The 21428-nt window shown below is 44.3% G+C and overlaps 1 pseudogene; it reads right to left on the reverse strand.

The window, feature by feature from the left end:
* The window catches only part of LOC107136148, a 194561-nt pseudogene that overhangs the window by 15236 nt on the left and 157897 nt on the right, over nucleotides 1-21428 (reverse strand).

Raw genomic sequence — 21428 nt, forward strand, 5'->3', positions numbered from 1 at the left:
TTTTTTTTTTTTTTTTTTGGGGGGGGGGTTAATGATAGTAGGAACCACCTGTATTAGTTATCTATTGATATATAGCAAAAATGACTCCCAAACAGAATAGCTTAAAACAACATCTATTTTCTATGCACATTCTTGGGTCAAGACTTGTTAGGAAACAGTCTATACTCATTGCTTTTTACTCCAATTCTCTTGAGTTTGCAACTTCAGTCCTGGCTCATGTGTATCTGCTGAAAGAAGCTCTGGACTGCGTTTCACATGGAACAGAGACAATATGGAGATCGTCCAAGGAAAACAAGCACAATGGTAAGAAAATTTCAAGTTATGTCACATGACAAAGGGCTAAACTGGGAGTCGGAAGACCATGGAGACCTCTTACCATGAAGAGACAGGACATTTACTATCAAAACTATGAAGAAATACCACATCAATTTTTAGCACTATCCCATAGGACAGACTGGGATTCATGGATGGGAATGATTTTGGCTCACTGTAAGAGAAAATACTGATATTGTGCAAAGAAGGAGAGGGCTGCTTATCAGGGTCCTCTCAGGGCATCAGGTGACCAGCCCCCTGTCACCTGTATTCCAGGGGAGATTCAGGGGCAGGGCATGACAGTGCAGTCTGATCTATAAGGTTGTTTTTAATGTAGTTCTCTGATGCAATCAATTACAAGCCAATTGCTAATCAAGCCTAATTATATAATAGCTCCAGTTCTTCCCTCTCTTTCTACTACCAACAAGATTAAAACAATACTGCATTGTCTGAAATGTTACTGAAGCTTCCCTCCTGTTTTCCACACACAGCTGTATCAGACAATGTCTGCAAAAGCACAGTCCACACCTGACATTATTTAGTGAACATTTCTTGATGGAAACCTATTATCTTTGGAATAAAAACCAGACCTGTATCCACACCACACCAAACCCTTATCTGCACTCCCTGGCCTCTCTACTCTTATCCATATGCTGAGATTAGATGGGACTCCTCATCATTCACCAAATGGGGAAAATCTCTTCCCATGACAAGACTTCTGCTCTGACCAAAATCCCTAACTTGCCATCATGGGCCTTGCCATTTAATGGGTAGGCTGAGACACAGGCACAGAAAATTAAAAAAAAAAAAAAAACCAAAGTTTTAGTGTCCCAGAGTAGAAAAAAGAAAGCATGATGAATCCTGTCTCAGAAAATCAACGGCATTTTTTTTTTTTTTAATTTGTGGAATTTGAACAAGCTGAGATAGAGCCAGGATACCATTGTGCTTTTAGCTGGAGTTGAAGGATTATTCCCACCAACCATTCTAAAGTAAAGGAGGGAGAACAGGGCTCACTGAGTCATCAGTATTGACAGCCCATCAATGTCTGCCGCAGTCTGGCTGGGCACAAAATCACGAGCCACCACACAGCTTGTAGGTTCAAACAGCAACTCTTTATTCTCGAACTGTCACCAGCACTCTACACACGTTCTGGGGGCAAATCCACGTTCTCTGCCCAAATCCATCCCCACTGGGCTTCTGTCTCCCAAAAAATACTGTCTGAATCCCGTGAGAACTCAAGGGGAACTCAGGCAGCAGGATACGCCCTATTCCCAGCAGGAATAACCTTAAACCTGGAACCATCCTAAACCCGGATACGCCCTGGTCCTTGAGCAAGGTCACCTACATGCAATGTCACTGCAAAATGTCCTATTTCCACGAGTCCTTCCACTAAGCAACATGGGGTATGCTGGCAAGGAAATTGTCATACCTACTTGGCTAATGGCTCCCAGCAAATGTCGAGAGACCTCAGCCATTTCTGTCTTCGAGCATTCCAATAAATGAAACATTGGACCATGGTCACAGGATGAGTTTATATGTTAAATGTAATGTTAAGCAAGTTGATTTTTCTATGTAGACACAAAAATCGAATGTCTCACCAACTAGAGATGTTGTCAAAGGTCTAAATATTGAGCCTCTTTATGAATGTAAAGAACAGAGAAAATTCCCGCCCCCATCCTCAGTGACAGACCAGAAGTAAAATTTTGCAACTAAGTAACTGAGAACAGACAGATGGTCCTCAGGAAATCCCTGGATTCCCTGGAATACTACGGCTCCTTGAGTCATCTCCACTAGAACCACTAGAAATGGTGGTGCCATGTGTACTACGGTCCTCCCTGGGGAGGTGCATTCCAAGAGACCCGCGGGTCCCTCAGACCATGCCTAGACCAAACTCCATATATATGTTCTCTCCATGCAGACATACCTATGATGAAGTTGATCTATGAATTAGGCCCAGTAAGAAATTAACAAAGATAACTAATAATAGAACCAAATGATTACAACAATATATTGTAGTTAAATTTATGTGAATGTGATCTCATTTTTTCTTTCTCTCCATCCCTCCTTTCTCTATCACCCTAAAAATCTTATTGTCCTGGACACACCCTGTTTCAAAGCCTGGTTGACCATGGTTGATGCTGGATAACTGAAAACTTAAAAAGTGAGCCGGCAGAAGGGGTCCTGCCGCGGAAGAAGAGTACAGTCCAGAGTCCCCGCAGGAGGACTCCAGTCAGCAGGGGACTCCGGCAGGACAGCAAACAGCTCGGGCTTTGGATCCCTTTTGTCATATTGAGGGGATCGGCCAAGATGCTCCTTAAGATTCCTTATACTCTGACATTGGAAATTGTGTTCCACTTTCTAGGTGTAACTAAACAAATGAAGACTCCGCTATCATCATAATTTGGGATATGCTAAGTTAATATTTTTTTTCACTTTTAAAAAGAATCCTTTTATACTAGTGTTTTCTTGCATAATAAGTAATGAATAGTAAGGATATATAGATGTAGGTAATATCTTCAAATTATTTCACCGCCATTCAGAACCATGAGGGGCATTCATTCTACAATCAGACGAATATAGATTTTCATGCAGAGACAGTTTGTTTGGCACAGTAGTGACTGTGAAACAGATTTCCATCCAATGTGAGCACATAGTTCTGAAGCCTCAAATCAAACCTCATTGAAATCCACTGAAAATGACCCCCAAATTGCATTTGACGCTTTTTTTATTTGGTGTCAAGAAGGTGGATCAAAGTTAAAGCACAGATTCAATTGTTGGATAATATGTAAGTTTTGTCAGAATTTGTCAACACTTTCTAAAGATATTAGGAACAGACAGAGGAAAATATCATGCAACAAGTTACAGCAGAATTCTGCTTTGATCAGTTGCTGCTTATTACAGTTTGAGCTTTAAATTATGTGCTCCGAGCTTCCTGTGCCGTCCACATTATGTTCAGATTCTTCCTGCCTTTCTGGCCAGAGCAGCCTTTGGAATATGGACAAATCCACTTTTGAAATTTGAATATACCCAAGAATAATAAATATTCTTAGTAGAGTTTCTCAATTTACATGATTTTTATAATAATCATAAAATTGGACGATGTTTCTTATCACCTAAGCAGGTGAGCACTGAACATAACTATTTACCACATGCATATAAAACTGACCTTCTGCTCTTCTTTAGATTTAAGACACAGTTACTGGAAAGGGGATAGGCTCTGTAAGGAGAATCCCAGCTGTTTTACTTGTATTTTGCACGCCACATGAAAACTGGCCTTCACCATAGGAAAATATTGACTAGATTAAATTCACTTAAGAGCAAAGATCCATGGTCTGTTAAGTACTCTATCAAATTATTTTCAGAATATAGACTGCACCGTACACTGGAAACACATCCGGGTAGTTAAACATACGGTAATTTATGTTGATTTCTATTGCCAGCAATTACTGCTCAACATCACATCCTGTTAGGTGGGCAGGTAATGGAGCATGACGTCTGGCCTGGGCTGCATAATGGGCCGTCTCGGCTTCGTGCCCATGAATGAACATATGTCAGGGCAGAGCCGAACCTGCAGGGTCTGGCGTTTCTTCTTGGCAGCTGCCATAGCTGACCTTTTCTTCTTTCTTTCTTTCTTCCTTCCTTTAATATCCTGAGTCCAAGCATGTTCCAATAACTCAGCCTAAGTTCTGCCATCTAGTCGCAGGACAGATCTTTGGCTTGTTTCTGGCTGAGCTTTCCTTTCAAACCCTCTGACCCGCTTTGGAATGACTACTCAGCTGGAATTTGAGACCCGTAACCATTGGTTGGTTGGATACAATGAACTCCCCTCTCCCACAGACAGCAAACAGAACTCCAGCTCTCACTAGCCCCTTCACTAGTTTGGTGGGATGTGTTTTAAATTACACAAGTTGGGGACCTCTATCTATCAGGCAGATGTCCTGGGAGCTCTATCTGGATTCATAAGTATCACAAAACTAAACTCACCACCTCTCAGAGAGGTTCCAGTAGGCTGGGCAACGTTTTCCACAGTCCTTTCACAAAAATACTAATGTTCTAGCTGTGACTTTCTATCTAGGGGCTATATCTACAACCATGACCTCAACTGCAGCACAAGACCAAGTTCAAGGTTAAAGCTGTGCCTCCATGGCGTATTCCTAAAGACCTAGAATCCAACCGTTCATTCTTCGTAAAGAGAACCTTGATATTGAAAGGGAAAGACACAGTGGTGCAATAGGGAGGAGGGTGGAATGATTCTCCTGGAAACCAAAGGTGCCAGAGGTTTCATGGTCTACATTCTCCTCTAGAGATGGCTGCACACAAAATTGCAGAGTAAGGAAAACTGGTCTCCAGGGCTTCCTGTCTCCTCCTTCACACATTGATTCTTTCTGCTTAGTGTTCTTTCTCCCTCCCCCTCCAGCATCCTCTGCATTGTCATGCTCCTGATCTTCTGTCAAAATCTTGCCCTGGAAAAGGATGTTTTATCAGTCATTCACATCTTAGTATAAACTGAAGTAGAAGTCTTATCTTGATGATTCTGTTGTATGCCATTTTCCTCCATTAAAAGGAATTTCCAATATAGAAATAAAAAGAAAAAAAATATATTTAAGATAGAGGGGAATTTTCCACTATCCCTGGACTTGAAAAATTACTCCAATGATCCATAAGACCATCTCAAGACCAACCCAATCATTTGCTCCTATATTCAATCTCTCGGTCCACATTTATAATGAATTCTGTTCTGGAACAAAATTCCTATCCGGGATGGAGATAGTCACTGCTGTAGGGATGAGAGGGAGATGCCCTCCTGGTTAAGAAAAGTCCTACAAGGATTCATGGATGAGGGAGGATTAGTGCTGAGTCTGAAAATATACACCTGGGATCTCCTGTGTCTGCAGCTAGAAAACATTCACAGTAAGACTTAGCTGGTTCATGGAAAAACCTGTACAAGAAGCTCCACTGGTTGACCACTGGGGTTTGGAACTGGGGGAGAAGGTGGAATCACAAGTAAGTCCTGGATTTACCATGTTATTTCAGAAGCCACCTCAAAAATATTCACCTAAATATGGACTTTCGCTCCTCTTGTTAGATGTGTACCAATCCACACTCCCTTGGGGGTAAAGCCGCCTCCCCCTAAGGCTACTTCTGGGGAACTGGGAGAGGCTCTCTATGCCTCTGTCATTGGTACATATCTTTCGGTTAGATTCACAGCTGATGGGCAGACAGTGGCTTGAGAGGTGCCAAGGGTCAAGAGAGGTAAAGGAATCTCAAGGGGGTAGACCACGGCAATGTGACACCAGGGGAGACCAGGTGTGGTCATTGTCATATCCCTACTGAGCGCCTTTTCTATGGGGTTCCGGAACTATAGCATCTTCTTAAGGGTTAATTGTTACAAATTGTTACAAATTGAACAAAAATTCAAAGGTTGATGTTCAAAACACCAGTACCTCAGAATGTGACTGCCCTCCTTTGGATCTTGACTGACCCACGAGGCCCATGTGTTGAAGACTTGGCTCATAGACTGGGGCTCTGTTAGGAGGTAGTGGACCCACTAAGAGGTGGAGCCTAATGGTAGGAAGTTAGGTCATGGGGCATATCCTTGAAGGGGACATAGGAATGTCACCACTTCTATCTTATCTCCCTTTTATTTCCCAGCTGCCGTGAGGTGAACAGTTTCCTTTGCTGAATGGTCCCATGGTGGTGTGCTCATTCTCCACTGGCCCTAAGGCAAGGGAGCCACAATGGACTGAAACCTCCAAAACTGTGATCCAAATGAACCTTTCTTCCTTTTAAGTTGATTATATTTTATCACAGTAATGGAAAGCTGACTAACACAGTGACCTAATTTGTAAACTGGGCCATTAGAAGATGTATGGGTTGTCAAAGAATAAAATCATGATTTTTATTTTTTCTTTTTAGTTATACATGACAGTAGAGTGCATTTTGACATATCATGCATATATAGAGTATAATTTCCCCTTCTGTGGTTGTACATGGTGTAGAGTTACACTGGTCTTGTATTCATACACGAAATAGGAAAGTGATGTCCGATTCACTCTACTGTCTTTCCTATTCCCATCCCTTCTCCATTCCCTTCATTCCACTTTGACTAATCCCATAAACTTCTATCCCCCTCCCCTTATTGTGTGTTAGCATCCACACATCAGAGAGAACATTCGGCCTTTGTTTTAGGGGGATTTAAATTTTGTATTTCACTTACAAAATGATGATTTCATTTAAAGATCTTAACTGGTTTTGTTTTCAGTTCTAGAATAGTCAACATTTTATCCCACTTTATTTTACACAATAGCAGTCGTCCTTTGGAGGTCCAAAGCCTGAGTTGAGGAGTTGGGTTTTATAGCAGGAAAGAGCTGAAGAAAGTAGAAATAAAAACACAAAAAGTGAACTGGTCACCTCAAAGTTACTTCCTTGTAGGGGGGACAGAGAAAACTGGTGAAGCTCAGGTCAATTCATTGTTTTCTTTTTGTGAAAGGATTGTGGTACCAGAACTTTGTTATCATGTCCCTTGAAATTGGTCTGTTTGGGAAATTTGCGAAGTTCAGCTAACAGTTGAGGTGAGGCTGGTGCCATGGACAAGTGACTCCATTTAACCCTGAGCCTGCTCTGTGGATGGCCTAGTGCATGAGCTTAGTTGAAAACGATGGCCTCCTGACACTTTGTCTAACAGGGTGGGGTCCTCACCCAGCATGACAGCGTCCACCCATAGTGAGGGGATGTTTGAACGCAGAGAAGCACAGAGGAAGGACATCGTGGGAAGAAGACAGAAACAGGACTGACGCTTCTGCTGCCAAGGATCACCAAAGATCACCAGCAAACCAGCAGAAGCCAGGAGGGGCCTGCAGCAGACTCCCCCTCACAGCCTCTGGAAGGAACCCGTGCTGACCCTGACCTCAGGCTTTGGACCTCCAAATAGGATTGCTATTGTTTAAACCACACAGCTAGTGGCCCTTTGTTACTGCAACCCTAGGACACTAAGCCAGCATCAGATTAGGTACAGCCCCCTCCTCAGGCACCCGTGGGCTAGAGAGAATCTGCTCAGTCGAGGGAGGGTGGGGAGGTCACTGTGGGCAGGTGCTGGAGTGACTGTGGCAACGCTGGGAGGGAGACCCTGGGGCCATGATTGGAAGGCAGAGTGGGAAGAACCCCAACGACTAAGTACAAGACCTGGGCGTAGTTCCGGCTTCGCTGCTCTCTGGGTGGCCTGGAGAAGTCCTTTTACCTCCTAGAAACACGGTTTCCTAGACTGGCATGTGGTTTCCTGAACAGCACACAGAAGGTGCGGGCAAGATCGTCCCTGTGTCCCTGGAGGCTTTCTGTATAATGGCCTCTCTCTGCTGATGATGATTATTTTCGAGAGATGATTTCAGATTATCAGCTGGCCAACGTTTCCAAGAGATTCTGTATCACTAAAGGCCACTCGTATGATGTTTCCTTCATTTTCCTTGACGACAATGTCCGCTCCGTGAGGCAAGACCTGGGGGCCACTTTGATCACTGAGGTGTCATCTGTGATAAGTGACTTAGGGGATCTCTTGAACTGACAAACACCCTCCCAGGATCTGGCATGTTGTGAGTGCTTGGCGAGCGTTTCTGAGCGAATACATCATTACCTTCTGTGCCCCGGATTTGCCTTCACGGAGCCTCCCTATGTACAAAAATAGGACTTGGATCAAGTTTGCATGAATTAGACCTGGGACCCACATTTTGTGCCTTGGCTTCCAATCTTCACAGCCTTCAAAAGCAGAACCACAGAAATAAAACTGAGCACAGAAACAAGTACCGGACAGCACTCGGGATGAAGACTCTTGACCCTAGAAGAGTGTAGAGGCACGATCTAAGGTGGCCCCCAAGACCTCCTCCCACCGGGTACAAGCCCTATAGATCCCTTCCTCTGAGTATTGCCCAACTGTGAGAGTGATGAGACACTGTTCTTATGACCAGATTATAGTGTATGGCAAAAGGGGGTCATGAAGGGTGGGCTTCATCAGTTGAGTTATTTAGGAGGTTTTTCCTAAAGTCAGAGAGATACGTGCCTAAAGACCTGGAAGAAGAAGCAGCTGCCATGCCATGGTCCACCCCTGGGGGGTCTTGGATAGAAGCTGCAGGAATCTTCTAGAAACTGAGAGCATGTTAGGCTGTGTCTAGCAAGGAAATGGGGACCTCTGCCATCCGGCCCCAAGAAAGCAAGCTCCACTAACAAACTGGACTTCGAAGAGGCCCCTGGGCCTGGGAGGACCACTGCACCTCCATGTTGTAACCACAGCCTGGACTTCTGAATACAGAACTCCAAGATAACAGCAGATGTTTCAGGCCACTGCGTTTGTGGGAGTTGGTTACCAGGCAATAGAAAGTGGTCGGACTGACTAATGGTTAGTTTGCTAGTGGAGCTCACTTCTCAATGGTTAAGAAGATGAACAAACAAAGGTCACCAAGGGCTGCTGGGGAGGTAGTTAGTTATTGTATATTAAAAGTTTTTTTTGGAAACAAAGAAGAAAAGGTTGGGTATAGACGGAGTGAGGAGTCCACAGTGCTGTGAATATATTTAATGTCACTGATTTATAAAGTAACAAAAGTTTAAAATGATAAGTATTATGCACATCTCATCACAATTTTTTAAAAGAGGGGAAAAGATGAATAAATGAAGCACAAAGGACCTTAGATCAGTCTACTCCTTTGGTTATGGCCAACGACGTCGTTCTCAGAACCCTCTTCTTAGCCCTACTCAGAAGGAATCTAATTAATACAAAATGACCCTTCCATTCAAAAATAAATCCTTATTTCAAAGATATTTTAAATATCCCCAAATGAATTCTCTGTTAAATAAATATGGAGTCTTGCTGATTCACCCAGTGGGGGGGATTAGAAAAACTGATATAAATAAGAATGAAAAATAGCCAAATCCTATTAATCATTGTTATGGTTTCTATATGAGGTGTTCCCCCAAAGCTCATGTGTGAGACAATGCAAGCATTTTCAGAGGTAAGCGATTGGATTATGAGAGCTTTACGTAATGTGTGGGTTGCTAGAGGCAGGTAGCCTGTGGCTGGTGGAGGTGGGTCCCTGGAGGTGAGCCTTTGCGTCTATGTTCTGTCCCTGGTGAGCAGAGCTCTTTCCTCTCTCTGCTCCCTGCTGCCCTGTCCTGAGCTGCTCTCCTCCTCCACACCCTTCCATGATGCTGTGCTTCACCCAGGCCCAGAGCTCTGGAGCAGGCCATCTGTGGACCAAGACCTCTGAAACCTCGAACCCCAAACGAACTCTTCCTCCTTTAATTCCTCATCAGGTCTTTTGGTCACAATGGTGAAAACTCTGACTGAAATGATCATCTCGAGCTTGGAAGACCAGGAATGAAGAGAGTTACATACTCTGGAGATGAGGAGTGGACAGGGCCACAGTGTCTGTCTGTAATTCCAGCTGCCGTGGAGGCTGAGGCAGGAGGATCTCAATTTCCAGGCCAGCCTGAACCACATAACAAGACCTGACTCAAAATAAAAACAACTGGGATATAGCTCAGTGGTACAGCACTGCCCAGTATGTGTGAGGTTCTGGGTTCAAGTCCCAGCACCACCAAAAAAAAGGGAAAGTGGGTCAGATCAGACAAATCAGAAGATCCCCACTTACAGGTGAGCCAGAGAACCTTCTGGCATTTCAAGTAAGTCCTGTAGCTGCTCAGAGCAGACTGAATAGGATAAACAAACCCCAAGGCACGTAGAGGGCTGGAGACAGACAGCTCGTGCACTAGGTCATCCACAGAGCAGAAATGCAATCACTATAATAATGGCAACAATATAAAACCAAGGCCATTTATTGGCCATCCCTGGTATGTAGCATCATAATAAACACTCCATACATTTGTGTCATTTATTTTTCAATGGCAGCTTTAAGAGTCAGGTGAGAAAACAGCTCAGCTCAGAGTGGGTAATAATGTGTCCAGTGTCACACAGGCAATGAGTGGGTGATGGGGTTTTGACTTGGGCTCCTCTGATTCCAAAACCTGTTTTCAATTTGGGGCACTCCAACTCTCTCTTAGTTCTGATCCTATGCCAATGACCTTGACGACGGATGGCCACAGCTTGCGTACATGGCCTTTCTTACCAGTAATCTGGAAGCTGCCCTATGTCAGAGACAGAAAGGGAAGAACCTCTCTCTTCCAGAAAGAGGAATAGAGAATGGACCTTGAAGACTCACAAGAAATTTTTTAAAAAGAATTTACATTCATACACATATTCCCTTAAAGCAAAACATGAAAGCCCTCCCGGTACAGATGATAGAAAATTTCAAAATAAAAGAATGTAACTTTTTTGGTTGCTGTGAGATCACATCTCTGTTTACAGCACTGGATGGGCAACAAGACAAAACCAACACACGAGACAGTGGTCCACAGAGAATGTTCTGGACAGAACAGCGCCCTGCCTCTTGAATCATTTGAGAGTTTCATTCTGGCCAGGTGCTCCTTAAAATTTCAAATTCTCTTCCACTACATTACTTCTTACTTTAAAAAGAAAAAAAATTAAAACTGTCTCTAGCTTACACAACACTCCAAATACTTTGAGTATTCACGATACAAAAAAAAAAAAAAAAAAGATGTGTGCATGTGAGAGTGAGAGAGAAAGAGTGTGTGTGTGCACTATAAACACATTTGTAACCCTAGTTCTGCAAAGGTTCTTTATCTCTGAAATATTTTGCAATGGTTTCCATAACCTGGGATACTGCTTGTAAAATTTATCTTGACAAGCTAACAGATTTTCCCAAAGACTTGCCAAGAATAATTCTAAAGAAAAAAAATGGCTGGACCCAGTTTTCTTGTGCATTCAGGAAAAGACAGGATATACATTTATATCCTTAAGAAATAAGTCATCTGACCTTTTTTCCAACATGTGTTTAAACGTGTTTGGAAGAAGAAAAATAACTAAATGAAGTATGCTATTTTGTTTTGCTGTGATTATCCTGGAATTCCTTAAAGATGGGGAAATATAGTTCCCCAAAATGTAGATTATCAAAATAATCATCAAAGTAAAAGAACATTGTGCTATTTCTTTCGAAAATAGCAAATCCGGTTGAGTATTGACACGGTAAAAAATGACATTTTCTACAGCTTGAACTTTCAAAGAGTTACAGATAAAAATGATGTTTGAGTAAATGAAGGCTGATTCTAAGCAGGAAGTCTCTCCTTTGGAAGGAGTGAATGTAAATCTTTCTAAATAGACATTTTAAACATGAACGTCTGTTTCTAAATAGAAAATTCTCTTTTCCTTGGAAGTACTTTAACTCTTTCTAAAATCAGCTTGTTGTTTAAAAAGTTGGTACTAAATATCATGTATTATTCTCTGGCCCAGTAAACAAATATACATAGATGCTATAAAGCCAAGTGGGACTCAGACTGTCCACTCACAAAATGTCCCAAAGAGCACTGGGTTTAAACTTGTACCTCTGCAATGTGTGCTCATGTCAAAACTTTTCCTTCTGTGTCCTCTGTTGATAATGAGAAATGAGACCCTGAAGTTCAGCCTTCCCTCCACGGAGGGGGAGCAGGGACCCGAGGAGCCAGCATGCGGTGCATGAGCTGTGGCAGCACCTTTGGGCCTCGTTGACATGTGGGTCCCCCCCCATCTCAGACCTTCGTGGGTTGAGATTGCCACACATTTGAAGACGGAATAAAGAGGAAGAAGGAAGAGAAGAAGATGAATGATGTCACCTCACCCTCTAAATAAGTTTACCTCCAATCTTAGAAAAATGTTCCCTGCATCAAGCAGTTCAAATCCCATGGAGAAGTGCTGAGATGTTCACAGCCACCCGGTGCAAACTGAGGAAAAGGCGCCGTCGGGCATGGGGACGTCCCGTCGGGTGGCTTGCCGTGGGGTGGGAAGGCTGTCTCTCAGGTGTGGGAGTCGGAAATAGGGAACCAGAGAACAAGTGAGATTCTGGGAAGAAAGCAGCTGAGCTTGTGGCAGAAGATGGCGAGGACACAGCCTGTCCCCTGGACCCCTTGGCAGCGACACCATGTCATCTGTGAGCAGATGAAGGTTCAATGAGATGATCATTTAGATACTCAAAGGGGCTAAAATTAAAATGTCACAGCTTGTAGCAAGTTTTTCAATTAGAGATCCCGTTAAAGAAGCAAGTTCACAGTCTACAAGGGTTTGGGACACCTGAAAAAAAAATCAGTTCTTTCAGAAACATCTGAGTGTGTCCCAGGAGCAGAGCCAGGGAACCCATCTCAGCCTCAGCCTGAGCCAGGACCAGGAGCAAAGCCTCGGAAAGAAATGGAGAAGAGACGTTGGTGAGGGGCAAAGTCCATGTTTTCCTAATCAAGACCATCCTAGGAAACAGGAGCGATTTGTGAGACATCCTTTTGCTTATTTTTCAGCTCAGTGCTGTTCTCTTCTAATGATGAACAAGCCCAGATGATAAAGGGGTCACGATCCTTTTGTGCGAAGGGCTCTCCATGTCCCCAAAACAGTGCATTCGCAAAGCAGGGAGTAAAACCACGGGAGTGAGGACAAGCAACTGCTGGCGTGGGGTGAGGCGGAGGAGACACAGCCTTGGGCAGGAAACTTAACAAGACACCACAAAAATGCAGAAACCAAGATGATGCTTAATGTGATTAAAAAACAAAAACACAAAAGACATGGGGACCGCCATGTCCACATTTAAGTGAAGACAGGATCAGTGTCCCTGAGCGTCTCTCCAGCCTTCCCTCTGTGTCATGATCCCTGTTCCTCAGACTTTCTTATTTCATTTATTGGGATGTTTCTGCATTAATTCTGCTTTTTAAAAAATGTTATTTATGTTGATTCCTGAGGGTTTTCTTGGAGACTTCTTGAAGGATACCTCCTCACCTCATTCTAGTCCCAACCCTGAGGACGAGGGAATGAAAGTAAAAGAGGAGACTTGGAGGTGATCCCTGGGGTGTGCTCAGGGCAGACAGAACCTGAGATCACTTCATTCTAGGGACAAGGTAAATCCTGACATGTAAGAGCCACTGGGACACCTATGGTTATTTCTAGAATCTTCTCATTTGGTGTTCCTAAATTAGTCCTCGGTATGTACTTTTTAATGCAGGAAAGCAAACAAAAAAAGCCACTGGGAAAATGCATTGGGTTAGACTAATACTGAGGGGGCTTTCAAGCTAATATCTCAATTTCCATTTTAAGAGCAAAATTTTTAATTTTTCAAAAAAGCAGATATCTCCATCTCTCAGACCTGTAGTATGTCTGTGAACCTCTTATCAGGGGATTGAGTTTCAGAACTCAGAGACCAAACTGATACACGTATTCTGCTTCTATAGCAAAGAAGAATGCTCATTTTTAAATAGCAATAAACTATCACTGTTTCTACTCTTGCCTCTACATACCAAAAAAAAAAAAAGAGAAAATGTCCTTACAAAACGAGAACAAATTTTCTAGTCACAAGAAATTATTTAAGCAAATAAATTATGCCTGTATTTTAGTTAATTGTTCTAAAACTTAAAATCTTAATTAGTTGAAACATTTTAGGCCACGTTGAGCATTAGCCTATGTAAAAATAGTGAGAAATTCTAAACGCGCTGGGTTATGAAGGTAACAGGTTTCTAGTTGCTAAAGCGCAGCCACAGAGTCCTGCTAGCGTGGATCCTCTCTATACGTCTTCACTCTGGAGTGTAGGAAAGATTGCTCTGCCACCTATTGGTGTCCACGTGCAATGGAGCTGGGCATCGCTGGCAGCAGGGCTTTCCCTGGAGAAGGCCCCATCTCAGCCAGTGTCAAGCTGCCCCATCTGGTCCTCTCTCAGTCCTCGGCCAAGATTGGGTGCCCCCGTGGGAAACGGCAGGGCTCCCTCTGATGGCACAGCGTAGGCCCACTGCCGAGAGACAACATGTGGGTCACGCCCCTCGATCACACAGAAAAGGGACAAGAGTTTACAGCACAGGGAGTCAGAGGCTGCTGAACTAAACCGGCTGGTCCCACCAGGACACAGCTGGGGATTCTATGAATGTGCAAGAGCTCACCCCAACCAGGCATCTCGACCTGGGATTTCTTAAAATAATTAGAATGAAATAAGTAGGACCCACTGATGTCTCTTGATTTTCCTTTATCATTCATTAAATAGTGCCAACCACTGAATTGTAAATGGATGGGCCAAGTGATCAATTTCCTTTGTTTACAGCAGCGAAATGACTGATGGGTGGGACTAGAGGGTCCCTAAAGCCTCCCTGGGTCTGCCTGCCTCCCTGCTCTCTGTCTCTCTGATTCCAGCCTCAGGGCCCCACCCCATGGTCACTGACCCATTCACTGCCTGCTTCCAGAGTGGTTTGTCAAAGGGGCCAAGCTGACTGTGACTCCTTGCATCAAGTTCTTCCACAGCTCCACTTGCCCCTGAGGACCTTCAGATCTGCTGCAGAATAGGTGGCCCTCCAAGCTGCTGCCCTCCTCGCCTGGGTCCCTTCCCACCATTCTCGAGCCACGGTGGCAGGGGAGTTCAGGAAAGAGAAAACTTGACCACACGGTGGTAATGATAGGGGACAGCCGTTTTCACCTGGTTAGACTTTTCAAGGGATGGGAGCAGGGTCTTCAAGAATCTTTTAAAGTCTACGTACAGAGTTCATAAAACTGGAGCAACTCAAATACCTGGAAAGGAATTCATGGCATTGGCAAGGAATGGGGTGAGGAAGTCTAACACATGATTTAGAATTCTTTAGGAACTAGTAAAATTAGTTTGATCTTTTTAGTTTGTGTTTAAAACACAATGTTAAGGCTCTACTATTATTACCATAACTTCATCTAACTAACCTCTAAACAAGTAGAATCCTCTTTTTTAGTACCCTTTTGCTATGGAGAAATACAGAAGATCAAAGTGCTGTCAAATGTATTATGGAGAATTATTTATGTCTTCTAAAAGATTATATCCCGGCACAGTTTCACATGATAAGGACCCGGATTAACTTTGTTCTGCAGAGAAGGAAAGCCTGATGTATTATTTGCTTTCCTATTGCCTCCTTAAGTGGAGTCAAAAGAACAAAGCATTTTCCAGAAGGAATGAAGTCCTATCTGTCCTCAGAGCTGCCCAGAGATCAAAAGAATCTTTTAGCAGTTTTATTGGAAATCTTCTGAGGCCTTCAACTAATATTTAGTTTCATAAATGATGACTGCTAGAGGGTGGGGAAATCCCACTTGTAAACAAGCGGGTGGTTGTCGATCATGATTTTTGAACAATATTATTTTAACTCAGCTGCACAGAAACAATTCTAGGTTTTCCTGGTTTGTATGATTTTTTTTTTTAATTTTTTTGGAAAAACCTTTGCTTATTACTTACAAACCTAAAGGTAAATGAACTGTGGCAGAGTGGGATACTGTTTTTTAGATGGAAAATGTGCAGATGAAACCACGTTCATTTCCTGGAGTTGCCATAACAAAGTACCACTAGCAGGGCGGCTTAAACGACAAACGCTCATTGTTCTAAGAGCCAGGGGTCAGTGGGGCGGTTTTCTCTGAGGGAGAATCTCCCTTAGCTTCTGTGGTTGCTGGCAGCCTTTGGCCTTTCTTGGCTTATAGAGTATCACCCCTACCTCAGTCTACCTCAGTCTTCATGTGGTGTCTCCTCTCTCTTTCCCTCCCGCCCCCTCTATTTATCTGCATCCAAACTTCCTGTTTTCATAGGAACAGGACTCATATCAGAGCAGGACCACGCCCTAATGACCTCATCTTAACACATTACTTCTGCAATGGCCCTATTTTTCAATCAAGAGCAAATTCTGAGGTACTGGGGTTAAGTCTTCAACAGATGAGTTCGTGGGTGGTGCTCAATTTAATCCAAAAGAATCAGATAACAATTTCTAAGGCAGGCCTAACTTTTAAGAATTGAGAACAACCAGTTGCAGCTGGTTTTCCTCCTGACTCTGTCTTCTCCCCCATCCTTGGCAAACCATGCTGCTCTGAGTCCTCTGGGAGGGAGGGGGGAGGGGAGAGGTGGGTACCAGGGATTGAACTCAGGGGCACTTGACCCCTGAGCCACATCCCCAGCCCCACTGTGTATTGTATTTAAAGACAGGATCTCACTGAGTTGCTAAGTGCCTGGCTGTGGCTGAGGCTGGCTCTGAACTCACTGTCCTCCTGCACCAGCCTCCCAAACCTCAAGGGCCACTGAGCCCAGCTCTCTTTTCTTTCTTTCCTTGGCTTCTTTCTTTCATTCATTTTCTTTGTTTGGTTGGTTGATTTTATACTTAGGGACTGAACCCAGGGGTGCTCTACCACTGAGCTGTATCCCCAGTTCTTTTTATTTTTTATTTTGATACAGGGTCTTGCTAACTTATCCAGGCTGGCCTTGGACTTGTGATCCTCCTGACTCAGCCTCCCAAGTCCCTGTGTCAATAGGCATGCACCATTGCACCCGGTCTACGGTGGAGTCTCCAGCTCACCTCCTGTTTCCACCCACCTAAGGGGTGACTGCCACTCTCATCCTGGCCTCACCTGAATATTTCCAATTTTAGCACCAAAGTCCCCCTCCAACAGTCAGACATGACCATTTTTTTCTCTACTGTGAATTTACTCTTCATATAATATATTCTGATCAATAAATAACCTCAATATTCTTGACCTGTACTAAAGCAGAATTTAAATGCACACATCCCTAAAACTTGTTTGTAAACTACACCGAAGATGAGCCAGTGGCCCTTGTCTCACAGTTTTTCTGGAACAATGGAGAACTGATGATCCCACTTTGTCATACCCAGACTTACTAGAGCAATCCTGTTACTTAGAACCATAACACTCCTTATAAAAACCACAGCCCATCACGTCCCCCCTCAGTCATATACCCTTTGTACTCAAACACCTTCGAAATCCTGACCCAGCTTCTGTCTGGCCTCACCCACTGTGAGTCTCTGTACAAACTCCTCTCCAGCCCTGCCACATCGTCATCAATCTAGTTCCGTCCTGGGCTCCTTTCTGAACTGTTTCCCTTGGCAGGGTGCATGCCTGCGGAGTGGGAAAGACCTAGAATGCCGCACTGTGAGGAGTCTTCAGAATAAGGAGGAAATGGGACAGGACCCTGGGGAGAGGCTACAAAGGAGGCCGTGTGACCTGCCTCTGTCCGGACGAAAGCTCTCCTGGTCACCTGTAGTCCAGCTGAACTCACCAGGGACAGAACTTCTGTTAGAGAAGGTCACCCCCCAGTACCCTGGGCATAATCTACCCACGATCTCACCTGAGTTCACTCACTTCATTCCCAGGAAGTCTAAGACCCTGTCTGGTGTGCTCGCTCACTGTTTCTGTCCCTTAGATTTAAAAGGTCACAGGTCTCAGAGGAGAAGGATGTCAAGGCTTGGAGACCTGCTGCTCGCCGGTGTCAACCCTGCATCTTCAACTGCCATATAAATCCCGAAAGAACAGGAAACACGTCGCAGGCACCAGCCCATCTCCTTCTGCTCTCTGACCACTACCTATATGCATAATTGATGAACAAATATTTTGCACCTTGGAAAACTCCTATGGAGTCCATGTTTACCCCTCACTGGTGAGAAGAACCCTACTGGAGACTGCAAATTCCAGGTGATACACACATCTTAAGATCTAACAGGCGAAAAAACCCTAAAAACAAACGGGGGGGGGGGCGTGTATTCTGTTTTGTTTTAACTTATAAAAACAAGGACCAGTCTAAACCCTATATAAACAACTGATGGGAAAATCGCTTTTCACAGAGCCAAAAGTAAAATAAAGCTTTTGCATTAATTTGGTGTTACTTTATTATCTTACCTAATTTTGATCACTTAATTATTATAAGTGGGAGTCGTATTGCAAGAAAAGCCATCTTTGTCCTGTTAGCCCAGTGACTGCTAGCTTCCACTAAATGTACACAACATCGTGAAAAAAAAAAAAAAAGAGTCAAGAACAAAGAATGCACACAGCTGAGTGCTGGTTCTGCTTGTAGCCCTCTATATTGATAGAAAGCCGGCTCTGTGTCATAGAAAACTCCTTCTCTAAGCACTTGCACTGCACTAATTGATCTTTTAATTGGTTCAGTCAACACTCCCGTCTTTCCACACGAGTCCTAATTGCTACAAGCAACTGCAAGGAGACGCAGGTTGTTGAGAAGACAGAGCCTCTAGTCACCTCTGATTCCACCAGTGCCCTGCAGCAGGCAGCAAGACTTCACACCAGCACGTGGCAAGGCTGGCAGAAAGGAAAACAAAGACTCTTCATTCTCCCATCATAGCAAGTATTTATATAGAAGGGCACTAATGTCTCCTAATCAAACTGAAAGCGCTATGGGAAGGGGGGGTTCAGATCAATGCATGTTGTCCAGACTGGTTTCCTTATTTACATGTATTTTCCCCCTGAAATTCAAGAAAGATTCGCTCGCCATTCTTTCCTTGCTCTCCCATAAACTTGGGTCCATTTGCTTATTTCCAGGGGATAAGGGCCTGCAGATTGGACTCTTTTCTTGATTGCATCTGCGTGGCCACACCTGGGTCTGGACTTGGTGTACAGCAGTCACCCATACCAGGGACAAGTTCATCCCCACCCCTAGCTGATGAATGTATTTTCTCATTAAGTAATAGAAAGCAATCTGTAGTTAGAATAAAGCAGAATGTTTCTACCCTGGCTCTTCTGACACTCTGAACCAGATCATTCTCCATGGCGGGCTCTCCTGTGTGCTGTTGAGCCTGAGGCTGCAACCCCACCTCTACCCACCGAACGCTCATGGTGCTGGGTACCCCCACCCAGAAACCATTTCCAGACATTGCTAATGGTCCTCCAGGGGAAAATGCTGCAATTGAGAACGCTGAGACAAAGATGCCACATGGACACAGACCAGACTCCATGTTCAAGAGCTTTCCATCACTGTGACCAGGTACTGAGAAGATCTATGAAGGACAAGGTTAATTTGGGCTCACAGTTTCAGAGGTTTCAGTCCATGGTCACTTGGCCCCTCACTTTGGGCCTGTGGAGGCCCAATACATCAAGTGGGGAGTGCCTGGTGGCAGAGTTCTGCTTGCTTCATGTCAGAACTTCAAGGGCACGTCCCCAGCAACCCAGCTTGCTTCCACGTCACGTCCTAAGGGTTCCACCATCTGCAGTAGCTCCCCAGGCTGGAGATGGACTTCAACCATGGACCTTTGGGGGAATTCTAGATCCAAACCATAGCAGAGACTTCCCTACAGGACATGCCCCCAAAGGACACTCGTGGTTTGCTGACCAGGGGCCTTCGCTAGTCCACCACTTCCTGGATGGAATCAGAACCAAACAGAATGTGAAAGAGGAGGAGGAGGAGAATAGAAGAAGGGAAAGTGGAAAAGGAGGAATTGATAGGAAGAGGGAGAGAAGGAGGGAGCTGATCTAAAGTGATCCCGAGCAAGCAACTGAGTTTTTGAGTTCTTTTACAGGCAGTTGGAATAAGGAAAGAAAAAGCAAAGAAAGCAAACTCCTGACCCACCTAGCTCTGAAGGGACTGTTAACCAGCCAGCCTCTGAATGCCGTGGACCGTCCACCACAGAAGGACCAGCTCCCCTGGGGAACCTGGGTTCCTGGTTCACAAAGGCAGCCTCGAGGAGTCAGCACCCTGAGGATAGGTGACGGGGGCACAGCCACACTTCCCAGTCACAGACAGAAGTCACCGAGCAGAGAGCGCTCCTTCGCTCACTCCTTCTTTCTCCCGCTTTATTTTCCTTTCCTTCTCTCCTTCTTTCAACTTGTCGATTCAATGTTCATCAGCTAGACATCAAAGTTCCCTATTTACGTGCTGAATTTAAAGAAACTTGTTTTAAAATTGAATTTGGCACTCCATCTTGATTTGTTTGATTTTTAAAATATATCAAGGCAGCAATCACAACCGTGTATGGACAGAACTCTTTAAAATTCAAAATTGTAAAAGTGCAATACTTGATCCAAAGATGGACTTTTGTTGTAGACTCTTTAAATAACTAGATAAAATCTCTCTCTCTCTCTCTATCTCTCTCTCTCTCTCTCTCTCACACACACACACACACAGAGAGAGAGAGAGAGAGAGAGAGAGAGAGAGAGAGAGAGAAGTATTCTGGCTCATTCCAGAACTTATAATGAAAGTATCTAACACCCACTCATTGGACATTCTGAGGGTTAGGCCTGCATTGTGAACTTTGAAAATAATGTGAAGTGCTTTCTCTGGCAAATCAAAGGTCATTTCAGTGGTGTTCCCCCCAGATCGACCCCACTGTGCCTCCCTGCTGCCAGCTCCCAGTAAGTCTGCAGTGGCATCCACTTGGGGACTCCTGGGAAGGAACACCTTCCTCCTGATCCAGGCGGCCCCCTCGATAGACCTTTTGCTTGGTTAGAGTCCAGCTGTGCAGACTGGTCAGTTCTTTCATGCTCTGTTTCTTCCACATGTGAAGGAAGCCTATCACCTCACCCCAACAGAGCCCTGATGGAGTCAAAACTGACAGTGTAGATAAAACTTTCAGGGCACAGGTGGGCACATGGCTGGTGCTCAGAAAACAGCACCTGCTGTGCTATAGTTGTTCCCTTAATGCTGCTTCTGCTGTGGTTTGTCCCAAGAAAGGCTCTTGTGTTGGAGGCTTGGTCCTTGCTGTGGCAATGTTGTGGAGGGTGGACCTTTAAGAAGTGGGGTCTGTGGAGGTATTCAGGTTATCGGAGGTGTGACTTCAGAAGCAGTTAAAGCGTTCTCACCAGACCCTGACTAGTTTCCAACAGATGGAATTGTTCCAAAAGAGCAAGCTTGACCCCTGAATCACTCTAGGACTTCCCATCCACTGTATGATCTCTCTCCTTTTCCCATGGGCTCCCAGTGTGATGTCATCTATGACATTACACAGCCAAGGGAGCCCTCCCTAGAGCTGAGCAGATGTTAGTGCTCTTCTAAATTTCTAACACTGAGGGTGTAATAAACTTCTTTTCTTATGTATTTCCCAGCCTCAGGTATTCTGTTACAGCAATGGTAAAAAAGACACTACACCTCCTGTTGTCAGCTGACTGTTCTCAGCAGCAACTCCACTGCTGTTGCCCTGAACATTCAACACTTACATGGCGCCACTTAGTCACATTTACTCTCGGCTTTCCTACCTTGCTCTTCATATGTACACACAAGCCTTGTGTCTCCAACTTTATCACCAGTAGCTGCAGGATGGTATGG

Source organism: Marmota marmota, unplaced genomic scaffold, assembly GCF_001458135.2.
Source record: "Marmota marmota marmota unplaced genomic scaffold, marMar, whole genome shotgun sequence".
NCBI classification, from domain to species: domain Eukaryota; kingdom Metazoa; phylum Chordata; class Mammalia; order Rodentia; family Sciuridae; genus Marmota; species Marmota marmota.